The following is a 12,243-nucleotide window of genomic DNA, read 5'->3' as shown; positions in this document are numbered from 1 at the left end:
GATGCCTCATGGAACTACAAATCATTCAACTAATTCAAATTGGGACTCAGATAGTGATAAAGGAATGCAACGGGTCAATGCTCAATTTCAATTCATTATAACATATATATTCTTTATTTCAAACATTCTTTAAAAGGTTTTCATAAAAAATCTATTGTTCTTAAAATGTTTTTAAACAGTGTACACAATTGCATCATTGCTGTTTTGTGCAAAAAAATGCAAGCAAACATGTGCAAATCCACATATATAAAAAATATCAATTTCATAATTCTTACAGGCCACCAGCCTGAGACGATCTAGAACCTGGATATCTAGAACACTTGTGCCAATGTATGTAAACTGTAACAAATTTATCAAGAAAGCACTCCCAAATGTTTGTCACAACTATAGCATTTTTCAAGTATTTGTCAGCATATTCAAATGATTGTCGCAACTATAGCATATTTCAAGTATTCGTCAGCATATTCAAATGTTTGTCGCAACAATAGAATTTTTCAAGTATTCGTCAGCATATTCAAATGATTGTCGCAACTATAGCATTTTTCAAGTATTTGTCAGCATATTCAAATGATTGTCGCAACTATAGCATATTTCAAGTATTCGTCAACTAAAGGTAATGAGAAGGAATACAAAATTCAACAAACTCCTCTGCCCTTAATTCACGAACTTCCCTTTTCTCTTAGTTTCGATGGTGTAGCATCTAGTTGAGAGGGAGCTGGTGTCCGTCTTCCTCTGGACTTAAAAATGGCATATTGTTATTTTCTTTTTCATTATTTCTTTTTACACTATCCCGTGATGTGTCTAATAATTCTAAAAAATAACATAAAACAACAAATACAACCAAATTAAAAACCACCCTGCCAGTTCACAACCCCTCACACTATCTTTTGTGCTCCCATTATTTTAAATTTAGGAACATTTACCATACGCTAATTTCTGGTTGTAGGGCGGACGGGCGCCTGCTTCTTCAACCACAAGTGCAGGGTAAACATAAATACCTGCAATGACATGATTCAGAATAGAGAATACACCTCTAATTCTCATCTGTGGTGCTGTGCAAAAACACTATATAAAATTGAGATAAAACAGAGTCATCAACCTCTACTGTTGATATCCTTTTCTTGGCAGTCATTTATTTTCCAGAATGATTTTTCATTCTCACTCCTCAACTAAAGAAACTCAGATTTCATATCAAGCTTCCATTGTGTTCTAAGTAGCCATCTGTGGGACATAAAGGGTACATAGTAAGACCCTCCGTCCATCTTGTATACAGGCGGGATAGTCTCATTCGTTATTCTAATATAATGACATATCATGACACAGAACAAAACCTACCTGTTGCTGTCGTCTAAAGTAAACGCAGCATAGTGTGTGCAGAAGCGGGCGGCCAGCGTCCCTCGCCTAGTGCAATGTAGAAATAGAAATGGAAAGCGGCTTGCAATGCCACAGAAAGGGGACTAATGTGTCCCGTTTAGATAATAGCTTAGAATGGCCCAAATAGAGGACTACAACATTGCGTAAGGACAAGCCTCGACTATCCGACAATGGCGAATGCCATTTTGGAATGTGGCCCAATCAACTATTTTATCTGATATTAAACTTCACTACTATTATAACTGGAACAAATATACGTTGAAACATCTACTTTATCCAGTGAACCCTATAATTCTGTTCTAATGTGTATAGTCCAAATTCTTAGCCGCGTAACGGAATAACTATTGTCCTCTTGTTTTGCACGGACCCAAGGTCAGTACTCAGAATTACCTTATATTGTAAAGCCCACGGGGGATACTATATGTTAGTTTAATACCCAGATCTCACTATTGTTACAAACATTGCTGCCATTTTTCTTGATGATTCAATCCATTAAGGTAGCTCTGAGTGTGATAGAGCCACCATTGATCCCTCTGTGACAGCCTAATCGCTGTGTTGTATCCATCATTACCCCATACTATGTCAATTGCCCACCGTTTGAGTTCTTTACATTTGTGATTTTTTTCAATAAAGTGGTCAACAAATGGGGATGTAATATTCTTAGTACGAATCTTATATTTATGCTCTGTAATTCTGAGCTTAATGGCTCTAGAAGTTTTCCCTATGTAAGTCTTGTTGCATGGGGAGATGATGGCATATATATCATTATTACTATTGCACGTAGTATGATGTTTCAGAGTCCAAGATTTGTGATGATTAATTATTAATTATAATGGAAGTACATGGTGTAGTCGAATTACAATGGCAACAGCCTCTGCATGGGAAATGGCCCACTACGGGCGCTAAACCCTACCTCGAGGTAATGGTAGATGGTTTTGTTCCCTTTGGGTCCTCTATCTCTATCTGCTCTGGAAATCAATTCCTTCCATTTCTTTCCTTTTTTGAAAGCACATATCAGACGTAATGTAAGGTAGTTCAACTGCAATAAATGCCAATGTTTGGAAATCGCTTTCCTAATTTCATTGTGATGAGTATTATATGTCATCACACATACCAAACATGAATTACTATTGTCAGGTTTAGTCTTTTTCACTAGGAGATTATCTCTAGTCTGGTTCCATGCTCTTTTCTTGGATTGTTTGAGTAATCTAGGGGGAAATCCTCTTTCCGATAATCTTGCTTGTATCGTGTTGCACTGCATAGTAAAATCTTCTAATTTGGTGCAGGTTCATCTAGCCCTGAGGAACTAGCTATATTGTTTCGTAGGGCCTGGGAATTTATTTATTTATTTTAATTTGTATAAAGCGCCACAAGCCCATGGGCCACAGGGTGCACATAAAACAAAACAGGGGCAAGAGGGAGTCAAAGATCAGACAGTAGAGGTCAGAAGAACAGACTAAGTCCAGCCTGGGTTTAGGTTGAACAGGTAGGTTTTTATTTCCTTCTTGAAAAGCGCCAAATTATCAGCCAGACGTATATGCCAGGGAAGTAGGTTCCATTACAACAGAGCCTGAGTATTGAAGGAGGTCCCTCCAAAGCGCCCCAGCTTCTATCTGGGCAGATAAATGTAGGAAAGGCGGAGGAGTGGAGCTTCCTTCCGCCTCCATAGGGCTTTACTCGATCGTTAAGATATATTGGGCAGGTATTTGAGTGACTGATGAAGGATAGTGTTAGTATCTTGTGAGTGATCCTGTGTTGTATTGGCAACCAGTGAAGTTCCCTCCTAGCATCTGTGACATGTGCACATTTGGACAGGCCCTGAATGGCCCAAACTGCATTATTCTGAGCAACCTGCATAGCCTGTAAATTTAGACGTGTGGTGCCCGCTAGGAGACTATTGCAGTAGTCGAGTCTGGAATTAACTAGTGCAGAAGCAAGCAGCGCACAGATTTTGGCAGTGAGAAATGGGCAAATATAACTTATTAGATTGGGGATAAGGCCACAGGACGATAGAATGTAAGAAACATGTGGTCTCATAGCTAATTCCTTATCTAGGACAGCCCCTAGGGTCTTGACTTTTTTCGAGACCAGGATGATATTGCCAGCAATGCAGAAATTGGTATATGCCAGGGCTACTTTTTCAAGCCGAGCTCTGGATGCCACCATCAGAAGCTCAGTTTGATTGTAATTTAATGCAAGTGAGTTTCCTGCCATCCATGGTTAGATGGCGTTGTAGATTTTATTTATAGCGATCAGGTCCTGCACATACCTCCCGCTGAGCTTGAAGACGACCTGGGTGTCATCAGCATAATTTGTATACCAGACACCCAGGACATCTAGCAGGTCCAGGAGAGGCCAGATGTACATGTTAAATAAGGTAGGGGACAGGCAGGAACTTTGAGGGATTCCCCATGTTTGAAGAACAGGCTTGAAACTTTCCTCACCAATGGATACTCAGACTGTCCGAGGGCATGAGGTGGGTTTGAGGTCACAAACGATCTTAGGGACTTGTTCCTCCGAATAATGGAAGAAGTTAAAAAATGGAACTTTTCAGAGATGGGGACTTGGGGGCTGTTCATATGAATATCGTATTCCAGAGAGGATGTATGGATGTTACCAATGGTTTTCCTATGGGTTGCGATCCTGGCTAGGAAACCATCATGGACTTCCTGGCACCAGGCGGAATCCTTTACAAGGTCTTGGTTGATGGGGGGGGTATTGAAAATCTGCCAGGATCTTGAAAAGTTCACCGATGTTAGAGTGGGCGTTGCTGATCCTGTTATTGTAGTAGGTGGATTTAGAGGAGATAATCACAGTTTGAAAATCCTTCACTGCTTGTTTGTAATGTGATGGATTGGGGTTCTTACGCCAAGCTCTTTCTCGTGCTCTGTTCGCCTGTCTTGGCAGAAATAATAACATCAGAGAACCAAGTGTTCTGGTTTACCTCAGGCTTAATAGTTTTACGTTTCAGTGGTGCCAGATCTGAAATGGCCTGTTTTATGGATGTGGTGATATGTTCCACAAGATGTGAGGACACAAAAAAGCTGGTAAGCGGTTTTAGATCAGATGATAGATGGCCGTAAAATTGGTGGAAGTGACATTTTTAAAATTGTGTGTCCGTTTTCTGATTCGGGGCAGGGTGTTCATTTATGCTGGAGGTGTGGGGAGATTTAGCATGGCATGAATCAGAAAATGATTGGACCATGCACAAGGCAACACCTTCAGGTGAGATACAAACCAGTGGAGAGTATGCCTACCTTTATGTGTGGCCACCTCCACACATTGTCTGAGTCCTAAGGATGTCAGGGATTTGGTGAGTGAGGAGCCCTGTTTATCCAAAGGGTCATAGTTGAAGTCACCCATAATAATTAGTGGGTTCATAGATTTAGCAATGTGTGCAAGCAGCCCCGAAAACTGCTCCTCGAAGTGTGGCATATCTCTTGGGGGTCTGTAGAGGGACAGGACATTTCGAGATGAGTTTTCTGAGGTCTTTATCTTGATACATAATGATTCACAATCATCAGGGCCGGTATGTGGGACAGTATGGGATAGTATGGCAATCAAGAAATTCTTTGCACATGGGTGCAACCCCTCCTCCTTTATTGTTTACTCAATCAGCTCGAAAGATCATATAATTGGTGGGTGTGGTTAGTGTAGCATTGTTGGGTATAGATGGATTTAACCATGTTTCAGTAACAGCAAATAAGTCAGGGCCACATTCAGACAGGTGGTCCGTCACCTCAACTCTGTGTTTAAGTAGGGATCTTGTATTGAGAAGAGAAAGGAACAGGGTGAAATTGGGTGCATTATTATTACTGCACTGACCAGGGGCAGCAGTGTTGTTAATTATGTTATTTGCTTTGATGTCATGTGAATGAGTAAGTCCTTCATACAGGCCAGGAGTTAGCCAAACAGGTCTGCAAGCACTAGGCCTAGGGTCGGGTTGTCATTTTACAATTATTCATTCATAAAAGTGTAATACATCAATATAAATGCGTACCATTTATTTATTCCAAGTATTTGATCTATAGGTGGAATACTCTATCCAGAGTCAAAGCGTTCTCATTACCCATAATAAAAACCATTATTGGTATTCATAAAATAAGTCAACTAAACTCTATATTAGTAGCATATATAAAATTAGCATGTCTATGTACCCCTCAGTATGCGAGTAAAGAAATCAGACAAGTGGAACTGGTAATTATGCAATTTTGATATTTTTCATATGAGAGAAACATGATGTGACGCACCGCAACAAAGATCATTGATATAAATACATTTTCAAATAGACTAACAAGCCTTTCACTTTTTGTTTTCTCTTTCTTTCTAACTTACCTAAATGGTACGTATTCATATTGATGTATTACACTTTGTTGAATGAATAATTGTAAAATGACAAAGTGAATATTATGAATAATGTGCTCTCAATGGAAAATGATAATACATGCTCAACATATGATATAATTCGTCTGTACAAAAATATGTAATCTTTGGACTCTGCCATCCCTTGATACACCTTGCGCTGTGCTATCTATGCGGGTTTGTTAATTGTGACTTTGACTAATTCGTATCATGTTGAATGTACACTTTACTGCAAATTGATTATGTATCAGCCTCAGAAGAAGAGATATTCTCGAAACACATGTCAGGCTGATCTGATCTACAATTAAATTATGCACAACAGTGCATTTTGAAAATCAGTTGTTTGGTGCAGTGTGATTGTATAAACCCTGTGTGATAATTTTTAAATGGACTTTAGCTCTCATACATTGGCACAATGTTGATGAATAATGAAAATATGTTATAGCTGGGACTAACATTTGAGAGTGCTTTCTTGCTAAATGTGTTACAGTTTACATACATTGGCACAAGTGTCACAGATATCCAAGTTCTAGATCGTCTCAGACTAGTGGCCTGTATGAATTATGAAGCTTCTCTGTTGATATGAAAAAGGAGGTCAGCAGAGCAGCACGGCTTCACTGGGCAATTCAAGGTCCAAGAGGTTGCAGCGGGCTTCTCTCCGTGATTTCTTCTTCGGATGTTCTTCCAGTGGTCGTCTCTGCCTCTAGTCTCAAGACCTTCACCTTTTAAGCACGTTTTCCCACTTGTGTACAGCCTAGTCTGTCAATCACACAGCAGGGTGGCTGTCCTTCCCGGACAGCCAGCCGGCCAATCAGGACTGTCATTCAAGCACACCTAGAGACAAAGGAACGGGGAGTTTCAGTACCCTCCCTCACATCCTGTCGTTCCAGACACACTAGAGCCTGCTGAAGCCCGCCAAAGGCAAAACACACATAGGCCGACATCTAGTAGAAGCTGTAGAATATTACAGTTTTGTTTTTCAAACCCAAAAAAAGGGACGTCGACAGGGCGTGCCAGTAATACTATCCCTAGTGTGACATCAACTGTACCCATGGTGCTTCATGAGTCGATGTGACCTCAGAATGTTTTGTTTCTAATATGAAGTTGCATGAAGTGTAACACGAGTACAGGTGTAGTAAAGCAGATTATGTATCAGATAAAGCCCAGAAAACATCTATGTACCTTCTACACCAAGGGGAGGAAGGGGAAGTGCATGTAAATCTAAGCAGATAGAAGTATCAGAAATACCATTATGGTGTGTAATGTATCCCTTCTGAGGCTTGTGGAATCTGCGTAGATCACATGCCATGCATAGATTAGCGAGAAGTGTTTGGAGCAGGTGGTGAGTTGTGAGAAGGTACACACAAAGGGCTCAAACCTGTCTCAATGCACAGAGTAAAAGCCAAGAAAGACCTCACAAACAGAAAATGGCAAAATAATAAGACAGGGGCCATTTTGAGAAATGGGACACCCAGGGGTATTGTACTGCAGCTGAGAGTTCAGCCTGCAGCAAAAAAGCACACTGGTAGTAAAAATTAAACCACTGCCACCAGCCATTTAAAGTAGTGAGGGTTACAAAAAATGTTACATGAGAAAGTAGGATAAGGGGCTACTAGGTAATCCCCCAGCACTCTGTGCTGGACCTAAAAAGCAGAAAGGTAAGTACGATCAATTTCACCTTACTATTCTTGGTACCAGTAGTTCACCCAAGAAAAGGTATTTAAACCTTTAAGAGAAATCCAAAGGATTTCTCAGTGACACTGCACAGAGGGTGTTGCATGTCTCTATACAAAAAGCAGGTGCCTAGGGAGTTTGTCAGACTCCAAAAACAGTGAAAACATAAAATCCTAATCAGGGAAAACACATGAGAGAGTGAGAAAAAGGTCCCACTCACTCAGGAATTAAAATGAAAAAGTCCTAAATCCAGCAAACAAGCTGGGGGTCTCTAAGGTTGAAGGGAATTAGTACAGAAATAAAAATTCTCCCTAACAAGGATGATGAAGGAAAAGTGGCTTAGATGATTTTCCAGCGACCGGAGAGGCTGCCGTGTAACCTGAGCCTACTGTAGCCCTTCCTTCCAATCAATCTGGGAACTCAGAAAACGACAACCCAGATCCAGAGTATGATTTCTTTGCACCGGAATACACCACAAATATAAACTGCTTGTTTCCTATCTCCACCCCCACCAAGGGTTCCTCCTCAGAGTGGATGGTCGTTGACAAGACCGGACACACTAGTGCTCTCTGTGGGCTGTCTTAATCAGGGTATATGTTTGTTTCAGGGAACGAGAAGGGGTTTCCCCCCATAACTGTGGCTCCTCTGAAGGGAGCAATGGTCTCACTCGGTACCATATTGACAGGTGAAGCACCGCCCTGCTGCTGCTGTGGTGGGTGCCGCACCTGTATATCAGATACATGAGGCTGCTGGTTATATGTCTGGGGCTGCCCCTGTAGATACCCTTGATTTTGATACCCTTGACCCTGTTGCGGATACCCTAGTCCTTGAGGACTGTGGGGCCCTTGGCCTTGCTCCATTTACACATAATTGTAGCCCATTGCAGGCCTACTCCTGCACTCCTTTGCGAAATGCCCCCATGTTAAACAATTCCAACATTGGGATGGTCCAAACCCACCTCCTCTGGGTCCAAATCCTCCTCCTCTTGCTCCTCGGAAGCCCCCTCTTCCTCGCTGCAGTTAAACAATGCTCCATCATGTTCATCGTCCCCCAGGGATATTCCCAGATACCCAGCTTTAACTCACACGTCCCCAGCCTGGTCCCCATTTATAGCAATTACATATTTTGTAAAGGTAGATAGATATTGCAAAGCAGGTCAAAGAATCTAGTGAATGTATACAAAATATATCACATTTTTAATAAACGCAATTTATAAAAAATACAGTAAATGAATCATGAAAAATGTATACAATAATATAAGTAAAAACTAGTATAAAAATTGTCTGTGACCATCTATTTTCTATTGGTGGTATTCTTGTTACTGAGAGTAAGTTAATCGGCAGAAAAAGAAAAACTCTTTGGTTCTCATTCAGGTTGCTACTGTTTACAACTTGTTTTTATATATATGCCCTAATATAAAAAATCTACATAGGTATGAGTTTCTGTTCACTGTTTTTAGTCTGGAACATTCATCAGGAGAAAAAGTGATAGTCACATCGGCTATTTGGAAGTACGACTTTGATCTCCCTTTTTTCTAGCTATAACAGCATAGAGTCTTTGAACTGTTAATAAAAACAAACAATAGTATGATCTATTAATGCTCAGATTACTATTTGCAGTCAAAATTGACTATATAACTACTATCAAGGACGTAATCATCTGATATAGTTAGTGAGTGTGGATGAACGAATATTCCAAAATGTTGGAAAATCTTTGGAGGACTAATCAATATTATACTCCACCAGAAGCATCTGAAAATAGATGCATATTAATCAATTAGAACCGCAAGTGACTCGTTTTGGCCACCCATTTTTCCTTTCCTTTCATAAGCACTTTGTTATGTTGCAGTGAAAGTCGTACTTCCAAATAGGCGATGTGACTATCACTTTTTCTCCTGATGAATATTCCAGACTAAAAACAGTGAACAGAAGCATGTTGAGAGTCATAACCTGTGAATATTTTTATATTAGGGCATATATAGAAAAACAAGTTGTAAACAGTAGCAACCTGAATGAGAACCAAAGAGTTTTTCTTTTTCTGCCAAATAATTTACTCTCAGTAACAAGAGCACGATCAATAGAAAATAGATTGTCACAGACTATTTTTATGATAGTTTTTACTTGTATTAATGTATACATTTTTCATGATTCATTTAATTGTGTTTTATTAGAAATTTGATATATTTTGTCTAAATTCACTAGATTCTTTGAACTGCTTTGCAATATCTATCTACCTTTCCAAAATATTTAATTATTACCCTCACCCGGAAAAAGGTAGGGATCACACTATTGAATTAGTGTATATCGGGGTTCCCTTTAAATGTAGAGTGGCTCCAATTATTGCAACCATCAAGCTCTTGATATCCTCTATTGCCAGGGGCACCCCTGCTGTTTGCTTTTCAAATTCATATATCCACTTTCTCACACCTGCCGTGAGCTGTGGGAGGGCTTAATTAAATTATTCTTATCCATCTGGGGCCAGGGCACATTTTGTGTTCTCCCCGTCCCCTTATATATTGGGGGTATCTGCATTTTTACCCCACTTACCATACCCTCTTCACAAATCCCCTTTTTCTTACTAACGCCACCTGGCCAGTCCCACTCCTCAACCTGCCCCACCCCCATGTGCCTGCTGCTTGGGGGGTATTCTCAGCCACCTCTTCACCCCTCCCTTCGACTTCATGCTGCTCCTCACCGAACAAGTCACTATCATCGTCACTCTCACCATTTCCCACCACCGTATCTTGTCCGAAGTGTGTCCACTTACCCCCACCTCCTTCCTTTTCGACAAATACATTTTATATTCCTCCCTTATCCAAAATATCCTGATCTCCATTCTCCTGAACTGTCTTCCAGTGCCACTACATCCCTCACCTCTCTTGAAGATGCTTGTATCCTGTTCAGTTCTGCTAACAACTCTGACAACCTGTCTTCGAACTCTCTTGGCCTGACACCCGCGGATGCCAATACTTCAGGCAGGTTTGCATATGGGGGTGGGGGAGCTGTTGCCTGTGGTGTTACTGGTGCTAAAGGGGTCCCTATCACAGTGGAAGGGGTCCCTATCACAACGGGTATATAGGTTGAATTTGTGTACCCTTCTGCGGGACACTCTGTCAAAGATATAATCCCTGCACTCCGCTGGTGCCCCACCCTCTCTTTCCCCCTTCCTGCACTTTCCATCTTTCTGTTTCTGTGCCCCTACTCCGTCCCCTTGGTCTTCTGCATCTTCAAACATGTGCCAGACGTCTAAGATTTTTTTTTTTCCTGTTCCTGTAGCTGCTTTCCCTTATACTTATCTACTAAAAATGTGGACATGTGTTCCAAGATGCTCTTATTGTGTGAGCCCTGCTCTGGCCATGGGCAGGACCTCCCCCTCCTCCTGTCTCTGCGATCCACGGCTAATGGTATTTCTCCATCCTGTCACGATACAGTGGCAGGGACTTGTACATATACTCCCATGCTAGTGACGTCCATCTCTTACTGACCCCGCAAAGTCCCGTTAAAGCACCGCACACACTGCTGCTTGCTCATGACAAAAACGAAAATCAAACCCCACCCTGTTCTGTCCCCATTCCCTACACACACACACGCCACTCCACAAAACCATCCAATGCCACACCACACCACAACACACACAATTACTGCCCCTCCTAGGGCCTGTTCTTTACACAATAGAATACAAATACAATACACTAAAATATCAAGCTAAAAAAACAACCACTACTTATTCCAGGCCTATTATGAGACCACTGCTTTTATTTCCTCCTTTAAATAATATGCTTCATTGTAGTACCACCTTCCCTCCCCTTCCGAGGCGGGGCTGCCTGCCTTACCTTTGTCTTACCTTATAATATTTTACCAGCACAAACACCAATATGAAATAACACAAACCACACCCACATCACATCAATGACCTCGCTCACCATGTGCTCAGACCTCTCACACTTACCCATGCAACTGTCTCCTACTTGTTATCACTTACAAGAGCCTACTCACATGTGTGTGCTCACCCGAAACTCCTCCATCACAGGGTTCCAACACCGCCAGCACTCTCCTCGGAGCCGTGCCCCATTTCAAAGAACTGCACCCACTTCTCCTAAAATGGCTCCTGCTAGACCACTTATCTTCTTCTTCTCACGTCGAAGGTCAAATAACAAATTAACTACACTCCTAACATAATGCTACTTTATCACTATACTGTGCACCTGGCAGGCCTTAAAACTGGCACAAAGGAGGTTCTGGGGCACTCTAACCTTCACACACACATTTCACTTGCTCCCTTCTGCCCCATCTGCACCTAAGGTCTCCACCCTCGTTTTGAACTATAATGTATCCCTCCCAGCACCTTGCAATACAAATCACGCAATTGTCGGTCAACGATGTGCCGTATCCATACTCTTTAAACATTTCAGGACTTGTTACTTTGGGGTCGGTGGTCAAAGGGCACCTGGTGCCATGAAATTCAGGGATCTTAAGGTTTAGTCAGTTATATGGGCTATCGTGGTCACCTGGGGTTGGGCCAGGTGATGCTTTGGCCAATGTGAGATAACATACACACCAAGCGCCAGTCTATGATCACAGCCTTGTAGGGCACATTCCTCTTGAGTAAAAACCACATTTTTGCAACACTGTTTGAACAATGAATAGACGTTGTGGAGGTTGGGGGTGTTGGCTGTCCTCATGGGACCTCCGGCATGGCTGAAACTTTCCCTTGTCTCGCAATTTGGGCCTAGTTCATGCAATGCCGCATTTGTCGCAAAGTCTTTCCCTTATACCTATGATTACTAATATCTATGCAAAATAGCAATGCTGCTTGTGCCCTGCGCTACACTAT

The sequence above is a fragment of the Ambystoma mexicanum genome, chromosome 10 (assembly GCF_040938575.1).
Source record: "Ambystoma mexicanum isolate Mex_15411 chromosome 10, UKY_AmexF1_1, whole genome shotgun sequence".
NCBI classification, from domain to species: Eukaryota; Metazoa; Chordata; class Amphibia; order Caudata; family Ambystomatidae; genus Ambystoma; species Ambystoma mexicanum.
This window is presented reverse-complemented; position numbering follows the sequence as displayed.